This window comes from Tupaia chinensis, unplaced genomic scaffold, assembly GCF_000334495.1.
Source record: "Tupaia chinensis unplaced genomic scaffold, TupChi_1.0 Scaffold143791_1, whole genome shotgun sequence".
Taxonomy (NCBI): domain Eukaryota; kingdom Metazoa; phylum Chordata; class Mammalia; order Scandentia; family Tupaiidae; genus Tupaia; species Tupaia belangeri.
Genome location: NW_006203640.1, coordinates 134,012 through 146,053, shown reverse-complemented (window position 1 = coordinate 146,053; position 12,042 = coordinate 134,012). Strand labels below are relative to the sequence as shown.

At 37.5% G+C, this 12,042-nt stretch overlaps 1 pseudogene; it reads right to left on the bottom strand.

Moving 5' to 3' along the window:
* Positions 1–9,597: 9,597 nt before the first annotated feature.
* LOC102467872 (rRNA 2'-O-methyltransferase fibrillarin pseudogene) lies at positions 9,598–10,545 on the bottom strand (annotated as a pseudogene).
* Between the last annotated feature and the right edge of the window lie 1,497 nt (positions 10,546–12,042).

The window sequence follows — 12,042 nt, the reverse complement described above, 5'->3', positions numbered from 1 at the left end:
TGTAATCAGACAATCTACAGACTTTTTTAGATAATGCCTAAATCATTCAGATAAGGATTTTAACTTTAATAGCACTTTTTTCAAAGACTCATTTTTCCAAATAATTTTATACAGTTAGGCCAGACAAAGATATAAAGACAAACATATGAGCAATAAAAATAATCCAAATATTAATTTAAACCTATTTGTAGCACATCATGAGACAGACACAAAAGTAACAGCTTAGGCGAATGCTTACTTCTGGAATTAGTCTGTCAGTTCCCTACAGGGAATGATGACTTAAGCTAGAATGAAGGAAAAATCAGTGAAGTAGAAAAATGAAGTTGAGCCATTCGCCCAGCTGACAGCATTATGATTAAGTTTGACATACAATAATCTAGAAATCAAAATGCAAACTAGTTAGCACCAAAACAAATCTTATAACTTTGGAAAAGTCAACCTTGAAGACAAGTAAAGTCAAGTGTTGATAAATTGAGTATGTGCACTAAAAAGAATAAAAGGTCTTCAATGTAAAAGAAAAAATAGATTCTTTCAGTAAGAGTCCTCTGTAGGGGCCAGCAGGTGGCATGGTGGTTAAGGTGGTGGACTCTAGCATGGCTGGCCTTGGTTCAAGTTCCAGACCTGACAGCTTGAAAATCATGCTTGGCACATATGCCTGTGTGCCCCAAATTGCAAAAGGAGAAGGGAGGAGGAGGAATTGCTGTGTGGACATCTCCTTGGGGGTTGATTTCTCACTTTCTCTCTCTCTCTCTGTCTCCCTCCAGTAAGTACATGCACCTTGTGGCAAAAATATTAAAAAAATGAAGAAAAAAGAAATAAAGAAAAAAAAAGAGAAAATGAAGAAAAAAGAAATAAAGAAAAAAAAGAGTTAAGAAACAGGATATAACTAAAATATGCTTGTATGTATTATTGTAGATTTTGGCTCACCTAGAAGTGTAGAGGAGAAATAATTAATAAAAATTAATGAGCTCTAAGAAATAAAGAAAAAAAACCCACTAGATATAGAAGAATAAGGGTTTATTCTGAGTTCAGAATTAAAAAACTATAATTGTAAATAGTTAATAAACAACAATTGTAACATATAAAATCTATCTCCCAGTGAAGTTAAATCCATTTTCTTTAGGAACAAGGGATCAATGAAGAAAGAAATTAAACCATTCTAGTTGGAGTGGGAAATTAAGTTACTGAGGGCGGCAAATGAGAGTAGGTGATGGATTACAACGTTCATTACCTTTGGGAAGAAGGATATTAAAGCCATAGCCTGGTGCAGCTTTGTACTGTGGTGCCTATGATGACTTGAGAGAATGTCTAATGAGGTAGAAATATGTTTGTCAAAATGTCCTCTGCCATATATAAGCAATCACAGCACTTGGTGCATTTTTCTAAAACATTATGCTATTCAATTATTAAGTGAGAGACAAAAATACTATCAAAAAGATTGAGAAGAAATTGCCTTTGAACAGGAAGTTGAAATTATAAATATTTATCTTCAACAAGAATATGGTCCAGTCTCTAAAATAGTAAAAATTTAATACACATTTTGCCTAATTATTTTGTTCTAATTTAAAATAAAGTATCTAAGGTGACAGTCCTATAAAAAATGATTCATAAATGCAATCACAATAATAACAATAAATAATAATAACTGCAATATTAATAACAGTATCAGAAGCTGGAATGATGACAGCCAATATGATATAATGACAGGGTGGCCTAGGAAATGGGTTTATACTCTTAACTCCTTACTATACATTCCAAGTTTGCAGATGCTAGGATTTAAATGTCTTTTCCAAAAGTTCATGTGTTGGAACTTGGTTATTTTGTGATGGCATTAAGAGGAAACACATTTTGATTATGGTTCTGAAAGGTGGACGTTTGAGAAGCCATCGAACACCAGGTGGGGGCTCCATGATTGAATTCTGGTGGGTTTATAGAGAGGAAATGAAATTAAGACGTAGACACAGACATACTCTGTCTTGCCATGTGATCTACCGGCAAGAAGACCCTTAAAGACAGAGGTACCTGGACCTGTGAAATGAATAAAACACCTATTCTTATAGGTGATCCAGTTTCATGCATTTTCTGCTATTAGTAACAGAATAGACTAGAACTGTGAATGAGTCATTTTGCCTCATCTAACCTCAGATTATTTCTTGAATGTGATTTGTACCTATTCTATTTTGCTATTTTGTCTCTCTGTGCTGAAGCAAGTTCTACGTGCAAAAACAGTCACTCTTTATGAATAAAACTAGGCAATGGGGGGGGGTCAGCAGGTGGTGTAGTGATTAAAGCACTGGACACCCATATGGTCAACAGGTGGTTTGAGTCCTGGACACAGCAGCTTTATAGTCATGATGGGCAAGTGTGCATACATGCACAAAATCCCAAGAGGAGAATAGAGGAGAAGAGATTGTAATGTGGCTATTCCCCATGGGGAGTGATTTCTCACTTTCCTTCTCTCTCTCTCCAGCAAGTGCATGTGCCCTAAAGGAAAAACACAAACAAACAAACAAAAACAAGACTCTATTTACTGTGTTGGATTCTTTGAGTTGCAAAGAACCAAGACCCCTGGAGTCAATCTCAACCAGTGAAAGTTTAAGGAAAATAATAGTTCATGGGTATCTTAGAAATAGTTTGGAAACTAGCAGATATGTTGTATTAATTTACTTAAAATACATTTATCATAGATCCTAGAGCTCCATTATTATTAGATGATGGAGTTTGGGACTAGATTTTTGCATTAAGTGCTAATACATTATGATATTATGGCCTCACCACCAGTCTTTGCTATAAAGAACAAATCCTTGGGGGAAGGCAGACAAAACCATTTTATTATCCCCAGCAGATTACTTTGGGTACTGACTACTACCTCTGCAAACTCTGTATCTCTCACTTATTTTCCTATATCAGAGTGCCTAACTATATGCAGAGTCTAAAATGTTCATGGAAAAACTGAATTAAAGTACAAGTTAATAGTGGTTTAAAAATTTTTTGAAGTCCATGCATAGTATTTTCATAATACACATTAGAACACCCCACAACACTACTAGTATCTTTTTCCCACCACAAATCTGATAGATAGAGAATAAGGACAAAGTTATCTAGCCAAATGAGATTCTATTTTTTTAATTTATTATGCATGTAATATAAAACCTCAAGTGTATTTTCTAAATGTTAAATAGGGTAATATTTTATTCTAGATATTACCAAGAGAGACCAAAGTGAAAGTCTATACTCTCACCAGAATGTACTCTTTGATTCTGCAAACTCAAGAATCTACATAATAAGCATCAGAGATCACATCCTGAATAGTAATGACTAGACTTAATGAATTAGATATAATCTCTTGGGAATACTGTGTTCTCCCATGCCTGTATGCCATTCGGTTCATGTTCCTTTGTCTGGAAAGCACTTTCCCACCAGCTAACTTGACAAATCATTCCTCACCCTCTATTCTCAGCTTCAGCTCTATTCCACATACATTGCAATACCTTTCTACTCATCCAGTAAACATAGGTGTTCTATTGTCCAGGCTGGCACCAGGGAGATTCACTAAGCAAATTAAACTGATTACTTGCATATCTCAAGTTATTGAAGCAGAAATAATGCCCTTTAATTTTTCTTTTGCTCTTTTATTTAATTTGCCAGAGGACATGTGTGCTCCACAGAAAGAGAGAGATGGAGGGAGAGAAGGAGGAGAAAGCACCCCTATAGGGCGTGGTCACACTACAATCACTTCTCCCCTATTCCTCCCTCTTTTGGGGATTTTGGCACACATGCACACACACTAGATGTAATTTTTAAGCAACAGGGTTCAGGATGCAAACCTTGTGGTCAGCCATGTGGGATCCAAGTATCTTAAACCACCAGGCCATGGGCTGGCCCCTTTTAATATTTCTATACCTCCACAAATGCCACAATGTTTAACTTAGAGTAAATACTTTGAAAAAGCCTGTCTGATGCCTAGGGTATTCTGTGGAAGTATTCATATTCCTGATTCAGTAGGTAGATGCTATGTGCATGAAAGAACAGTCACCTATATATGGTTTCAGCTAATAACCAATAAGTAAAATTAACATTAGCACCAATTTAAAATTGCATCTTTATCATTTTATATCATTTAAAATGTAATTTGATTATTGATCCTAGAGTAGGTTTTTGTGTATTCTGATGCTGAGTTTCATTTAATTAGTGAAAAAATGAAATTATTCAATAAAGAAGTCAATCAGCCAATGGGTATTTTATACCTGCATTATATAAGTTAACAGTATACTTTAAGTTTCATGATAAGGTTCATCATTTTCCAAAGCTTGTGGAGAGCCAAAGCATCAACACTTAAAACAGTAGAAAACATAAGAGACAAATAATAATATTTTTAAAAGTTTCAAATGTAATGAGAAGAACCAGCCAAAGACCACAGAATTTAAAAAATGAATCTAATGCTTTTTTGAGAACAATAGGAGTCATGCTTCAGTGCTTCTATTATTCTGGCAAATGCCATTACCTTCAGTAAAACAGGAAATATTATGTACTTTAACCAAAAATCTGAAGATTATTAGTTCAAAGGAAAGAAGAAGTGGATCACCTTATTTACAGAGGGCATATTCCTTTTCCTAAATGAATTAAACTTATTCCACCTAGCCCAAATTCATGTTTATTTGGGAAATGCACATGCCTTATCTAACAGAAGAATAATCAATTGAAGAATCAATGCTGCTGGTGCTATGAAAGAGTAAATTCAACAAAATGTCACAGTTGCTCTTGGCCGGAGTCAGTCATTGAACCTTGACACTATAACCCAGACTCTGGTCCAACTTATAACTGACTCCCCAGGTAATTTCTAAAAGTAACTTTTTAAGAAAGGTAACTTTATTCAGAAAATTTAAATGAATCGCAGCTGAGTAACACATGAGGGGCCTTGGACAGGTCCAAGAAACGAGGTTCTCCTTGAGGGTAGGGGGTTTATTTGATAGTTCTCTTGCTTTTCTATGAGGTTTAAGTATTAAATATTTTCAGGAGGTGGACTGAGAAAGAAAAGAAGTTGCAAAAAAAAAAAAAGAAAAAGAAAAAAAAGGAGGGGGGAGAGAATATAGGGAAATGGGGATCAGCATGTCCTATCAAGAGTAGAAATATTCAGGAAAGAAACCTCTTGGTGAAGGATTAACCTTGCCTTCTGCTGGAAACTGAAATTGCTGTCTGAATGGATCTGAGGCCCAGAGAGATATGGCCAAATGCGATTTTAAACTGGAGTAGTCTGATTTTAGATCCCACTTTCTTAACCAATTTGCTACTCAGTCTTTTCTCTTCAAATTATAAATTTTCCTTTTACCTTCTATTTCTCACTGAAATTGTTTCATCTGTGACTATAAGAACTTCTTCATTTATTGGTGAAACAGCCTGAAAGGAACAATTTGGTAGGGAAAAGAGGAACCTTAACCTACCTTTCTTCTCCTGAGTGTGGAAATGGCAGCAGCTTAGACAGTACACAGCTCTCAGTTGTCCGTGGTGTGCACTGGAGCAGGAGGGTGGTGGTCTGTAAAATACAGGGAGTGATAAAGAGATGAGTTCACCACTAAGGAAGCACTTTAAGGTACACAAAATCATGACAGTCAAATGTTTATTCCCAGAAATCAAAAGTAAGTTGTTCCTTGAATGAGGACGAGAGGCTTAATCTCTAAATTAGTAATAACAATAAAAAAAAGTTTACCAATGATTTTCCAATGCACCGATTCAGCTATCGTAGTTTTTGTTTGTTTGTTTTTATTTATTTGAAAGAAATCATTTGAAGAGGCAGCTGCAGTAAGGTTGTTGGTGACTGATCCTGGAGTATGTGTGTATGTGTGCCCACACATCCATTGCTACCACATCAGCCTGGTACTCTACAAGGTGGTGCTCGATCATTTAGTCACTCAGAAAGGTTAAACAAATTCCAGCTAGAGCTGAAACATGAGATTCTAGATTATGTGAAAATAATAAAAATTCCTATGTAGTCATGGAGATTTAAATCCTGAATAAGGAGGATGCCTTTCATTAATAGCTGGGTAAATAAATTGTAGCATGGTCATATGATGAACTACTATTTTTTAATAAGAATGAAAAATACTATCACCACATACAAGAACATGAGAGTATCTAACAAACATAATATTGAGGGAAAGAAGCCATACACAAAAAAGTACATGTTATATGGCTGTCCTTCTATAACAAACCATGCGAAATGAATGGGTGTCTAGGCAGGGTATTGGTTATACCTGAAGAGTAGAGTAAATTATATCTGAATAGGATGGTTTGGGGAAATAAAGGCCTATCTTTGATCTAGGATGTAGTTACATGAGTATGCTTAATTTCCAAATTTTTTCAATTTGCACCATCAATTGTATGTATGTGTTATATTTCAACCATTTATTTAAATTCTGTATAAAATCTTGAATCCAGAGGAGTCCAGCCTCAATGTCTATCTACTTTAAGCAACTCCACCAGTAAAGGTTTTCTCCTTGCAAACTGATAATGGAGGGGGAAAATAAACTTAGAGAGAGGAAGAGAAATAGCTGCAACAATTAGAAATCTAATTAGCTCTCTGTTTTAACACAATTGGATGTAATTATCTGTGCCCTTAGATACAAAGAATTATTCTCTTGTCAGATAACTGATATTTTGAAATGCTAAACTTACATGAGAGAAAATGATAAAAGCTAATTTAAAATTCCTGTTTTTCACTTGTTTGTTAATATCTACTCTAACGATAAAGAAATTCACATTTCTCTGAAAAATTCCATTCCGTATTCCTTCCTAATGCCAGAAGGAAATGATAGTGTTATTCACACTCCCTCTAGACAGAAACTGGGAAACAAGTACATAAAATGAATCCCTGATGCACTAAATTTGAAATAACAAACTTTGTTATTTTTTATCATAACCTGAAAATGCTTCTTCTTATAAGACTACCACCACATTTTAAGATATGACTTGCCTAGAGAATGTCTCAGCATAATATTTACTTGGAGATTATTAATCAGGCATGCATGCTACTGGGGTTTATATATTCAGTTTGATAGAAGGATTTAGGCAAATGTAAGAGTATCAACGCATTTAAGGAAACCCTCCTCTCCAATTACTTTGGGTCTGACTTTAGTTAATCTCTATGCCTTGAGTAAAACAACACTTGCCCCCAGCCAAAAAAAGAAAAAAAAAAAAAAGAAAAACGTCACAAAATATTAGCAAAGTAGCAAGTATCTTTTTAAATCTCTGGACTACAGGGCTGGCCAGGGGCTTGGTGGTTAAGATGACTGGATCCCACATGTCCAACTGCATGGATCAGGTCTTGGACCCGGTGGCTTGAGACATACACTGGGAAATGTGTAAGTGTGCCCTAAATTCCAAAAACAGGGAGAAATGGAGGAGGGCTTGTACTGTAACCATTCTCCATGCGGGAGGCGTGTCCTTTCTCACTTTCCCGCTCTCCATCTCTCTTTGGTGAGTACATACACCGTCTGGAAATTAAAAAGTCTCTGAGGCCAGCAAGTGGCGTAGTTGTTCAGGTGTTGGATTCCCAAATGGCCGACTACAGTTTGAGTCCTGGACCCAGCAGCTTGAAACTCACATGTATGTGTGTATCCAAAATCCTGAGAGGAGAGTGAAGGAAAAGGGATTGTGGTATGGCCATCCTGGTGATTTCTTGCTTTCTGTCTCTCTCTCTCTCTCTCTCTCTCTCTCTCTGTCTCTCTGGCAAATGCACATGTCCTAGCAAAAATCTTGACAAGGAATAACAATAGAAGTAAATAAATAAAAGTCTCTGGACTACAACTGCAATAAGAACACTGATGGAACGAGGCAATTTGGAGCATGTGTTATCTCCTCTCTCTTTTGACTGCATGAGGTTTCCCAGAATATCCCTTCTTGTAGGTGCAAACTTTTCATTTCCTTCCGTATATGATAATTTTCCATTCTTTTTGCTGTTTATGTCCTATTTTTTTTTTCATACTTATAGTCTCTGTTCTCTATAAAGAAAAAGCAGGGTGGCAGAAGATCCCTGTGGTTTTTATATTAGGATTCTTAATTGTACATAATAAGAGCCAAATAAAGACATGCTAGCTTTAAGGAGGGAGAAAGTATTAAAGATATATAAGGGTAAGACCCCAAAAGCAGATATGCAACTCAGTTTTAGGAACAGAACCAGGAGTATTTTGTCTTGCACATTCATCTGTTTCTTTTCTTTATTTTTCTATTGTCTTTTCCCTCTCCACATATGCCTTTTTCTCTGCTCCTTAGTTTGTATAATGAAAGACATCCTCCCAGAGTTCCTAAGCCCACATTCAAAGCCTTTTCTCTCAGTTCTAATTCTAGTTCGGGAGAGAGTATCTTACTGCAAATTTCATAAAAGCAGGGCTTCTCAGTGAAGCATGACTGCTAGTAACTTACACTAAGAGAGAAACTCACACCTCTTCCAGGGCAGAGGGACCTAGAAGAAAAGCCAGAAGTTTTGGATCAACACACAGTGATTCTCAAAGCTATTGTGCTTTTGAAGACATCCTCACCTTTTCACCTTTTAATCTAAGCTGTAGTTAGCCTATTCCCTAGAAATTCATGTGCTGGAACTTTGTTGTATTACAAAAGTGTTAAGTGAAAACTTAATCCCTTAGTAGCGCCCCAGGGTGGGGCCATTCTGTATAATAAGGTCATTAGGGTAGGGACCCTATGACTGAATTCTGGTAGGTTTATAAGAGGAAAATAGAGCTCAGAAAAATAAAAATGTATGGACATTCTGCTTTGCTGATGATATTGCCCTCCACCAAGTGGTAGCCTCACTAGAAGTTGGACCCTGGACGCTGGACCTTCAAAGCATGAGCTGAATAAACTTCTATTTCTTTATAAATCATCTAGTCTCTGGTAAGCTACAGTAACAATGGACTATGACAGTCTATGACAATTAAATTGGTACCTCTTCACTCAAGTTCCAGAAACAGTAGATGACATTTCAAAACATTTAATTCCTACAGACTACTAGGCAGTATATCACTAGCCAGTCTGATTTGACAGCCTTCGTGCTGGAGTCTTGAGGCACAACACATTATAGCGTAGTCATCAGAGGATAAATTAGAGTCTGTTTTCCCAGAAGGCATAGTGCACATTCTAAAATGGTCTGTCCAGTGCTGTAGCACAACTCTCAGAGTCATGGCAAAGCAAAATGTCAGGAATATGTTCTTTATACAGCAACGTTAACCAATCATGCCAAAAATCTTTGCGTTTAAAAGGAAAAATAGAAAATCTTCATTTCTCTTTTTTCCCTGAAATCACTAGTTCTCAGGAACCATGGAAGAAAAACAAAAGGGGAAAATAAAATTTCATGGACAATTATGTTGAGGATAAACTTCAAGACTAATCTCTCTTTTTGGCATTTATAAAATATATTATTTAATATTCTTAAAAGTGTTAAGGGAAAAGCAATTTTAACCAAGAATACTGTACCCTGCAAGATTATCTTTCTTTTTTTTTATTTAAAGAGGGTCGGATGAGTCATTTTTTAATAGAAAAAAACCACATGTACAATAGTAGCAACATACATCTCTGGCAATCCAGATAGCACTGAGCTTCAGTTTTTCACTTTGGGGGGAGAGGCCTATACACACCCACGACGACCACAGAGTGGTCTCTCTCATAAGACTCTAGGGTCAACTGCTCCTGGGGCTTCATGTTCTCTTGCTGCACCTTTTTCACTTCAGAAGCAAATACTGCCTCGACTGAGGCTGTGGAGTCAATGCAGTTGGTCTTCATGGAAATCACAGTGTCCTCCATTTCACAGGAAAGTGTGGTCATTCAGGGCCATGATTCCGGTCTGGTCTGGCTGGGCCACGTCAGCAAAGATCACATCCACCGTTGTGATGAGCATGCGGTATTTGTGTGGGTGCTGAACATCCTCGATCACAGGAATGATATTGGACTTTTTCTTGGCCAAGTTAATGAAGTCACGGCCAGAGCGGTGGGAGAACTCGACGGCACAGACCAGACCATCCGGGCCTGCCATGTCAGAGACGTGGGAGACAGTGGTGCCTAAGGCAGCCCCGAGGTAGAGCACCTTGACTCCTGGCTTGATGTGGATCTGGTCCACGCCGCCCAGGATTGCTGCTGCCAGCTTGGAGCAGAAGGGGTTCCAGGCTTGGTAATCGATTTTATCATCTCCCTCCGAAATTGCAACTCTCTTCTCTCCATAAACTGACTCTCCAGGGACCAGGTTTTTGGTGACTAGTGCATCTTCATTTCCTCGACGGATGAAGACACCCTCATGCAGATGAGGTTCCACCATCACATCCTTCCCCAACTGGTTTCCTCTTTTTCCGCCCCGACCACGACCCCTGTTGCCACCAGACTAGAAGCCTCCACCTCTTCCTCCTCCCCCTTCACCTACTCCTCATCCCTGAAGCCTCCTCGGTCTCCTTGGCCTGAGCCAAAGCCTCCTCGGCCTCCTCGGCTTCCACCACGACCACCACGGTCACCAAATCTCCTTCGGCCACCGAAGCCGCCTCCACGGGGACTGAAACCTGGCTTCATGAGGAGCGCTGAATTGTGCGGCTAGGAAGTCTGCAGCGTCCCAGGCTCCACAAGTCTAGGCTTTCGTATGTGGAAGAGACTGCCAAGATTATCTTTCACATGGAAAGAAAAGATGAGAATATTCTCATATAAACAAAACCTGAAAGAATTTACCAATATCAGACCAGATCTCCAAGAAGTTCTGAAAGGAGTACTATACCAGGAAAATTTTTAAAAGACACACAGAAATAAGAACTCAAAAAACTAAGAAAATGGCCAACTTAATTGTAGAGACATGTCTGGAGTTGAATATTATATCCCAGAATTTAATAAGGAAGATCAGAACTTGAGAATGAACTGGTGAAATAACATTTTATGGCTTTTGACTAAAACATTGCTCATATTCTTTTTTTTCTTTCATTTATTTATTTATTTTTACATTTTTCCACAAACATTTACTTTATATATTAAAAAAATTTTAGCTCATACTCCATAGTTCTTGACAGTATTATGTATTAAAGAAAGACTTAACACTCCTAGAGGAGAAAAGAGAAGGGATCACAGCATGACCATCCCCCTAGAAGGTCGTTTCTCACTTTCCCTCTTTCTGTCTCTCTCTGACTAGTGCACATGCCCTATGGAAAATATTAAAAAGAAAAAAAGAAAGAAAGACACAACACAAATATGGAAAATATTAAAAAGAAAAAAAGAAAGACACAACACAACTAACACCAAGCAGCATGTGCTGAGCCAAGAGGAAACAAATTCTTGAAATTAAAAGAAAGGGTCTTTTTCCTCTGGGGAGTTGCTGTGTGCCAGAGCCACCAATTACACATCACTGGGAGATGTGATTTACCTTGCATTAAACTTGTACTATTTTGTGACTCTGTTTTCCTTACATAATGTGAAAATTTTTCACACCTCTTATTTCATTTTATGAGCTTTATGCAAAAAATTTGCATAAAAAATTTTGCATATAGTTGATTTCATGTAAATAAAGTGCCATATATTAGAAAGATCATCTATACATGTATAATGAAGTGAAGAATAATGATATCATCATAGTTTTCTATGCTAAATCTAACACACCTTCACTATGGAACCAAGAATGTCAATAAAATGTACTCAATGTGGTTAGAGATTCTAGCGTTGCTTAGGTTTTTTGGATTGCTTTAGACTGTGCCTTTACTTGCATCTACCATCTCCTATGTTAATGGAAAACATGTTCCACATTGTGTTAAGACTAATCATTTTGCCTACACTTCACAAATCATTCTTTCCCATGCATTCAAGGCTTCTGTTTCAGTGATTATTCACATTCTTGCATGTCTCGGGGACAAACACCATAGACTGGCAAATACTGTCACATATCCAATCCTCCCCTCTATTACCTGCCTCTCTTTTGTGTGTGTGTGTGTGGGGGGAGGGGGTTATAATGGCATGCATTTGTTCACCAGAGAGAGACAGGGAGAAAGGAAGTGAGAAATCACCCTTTGAGGGTGATGACCATGCCACAAT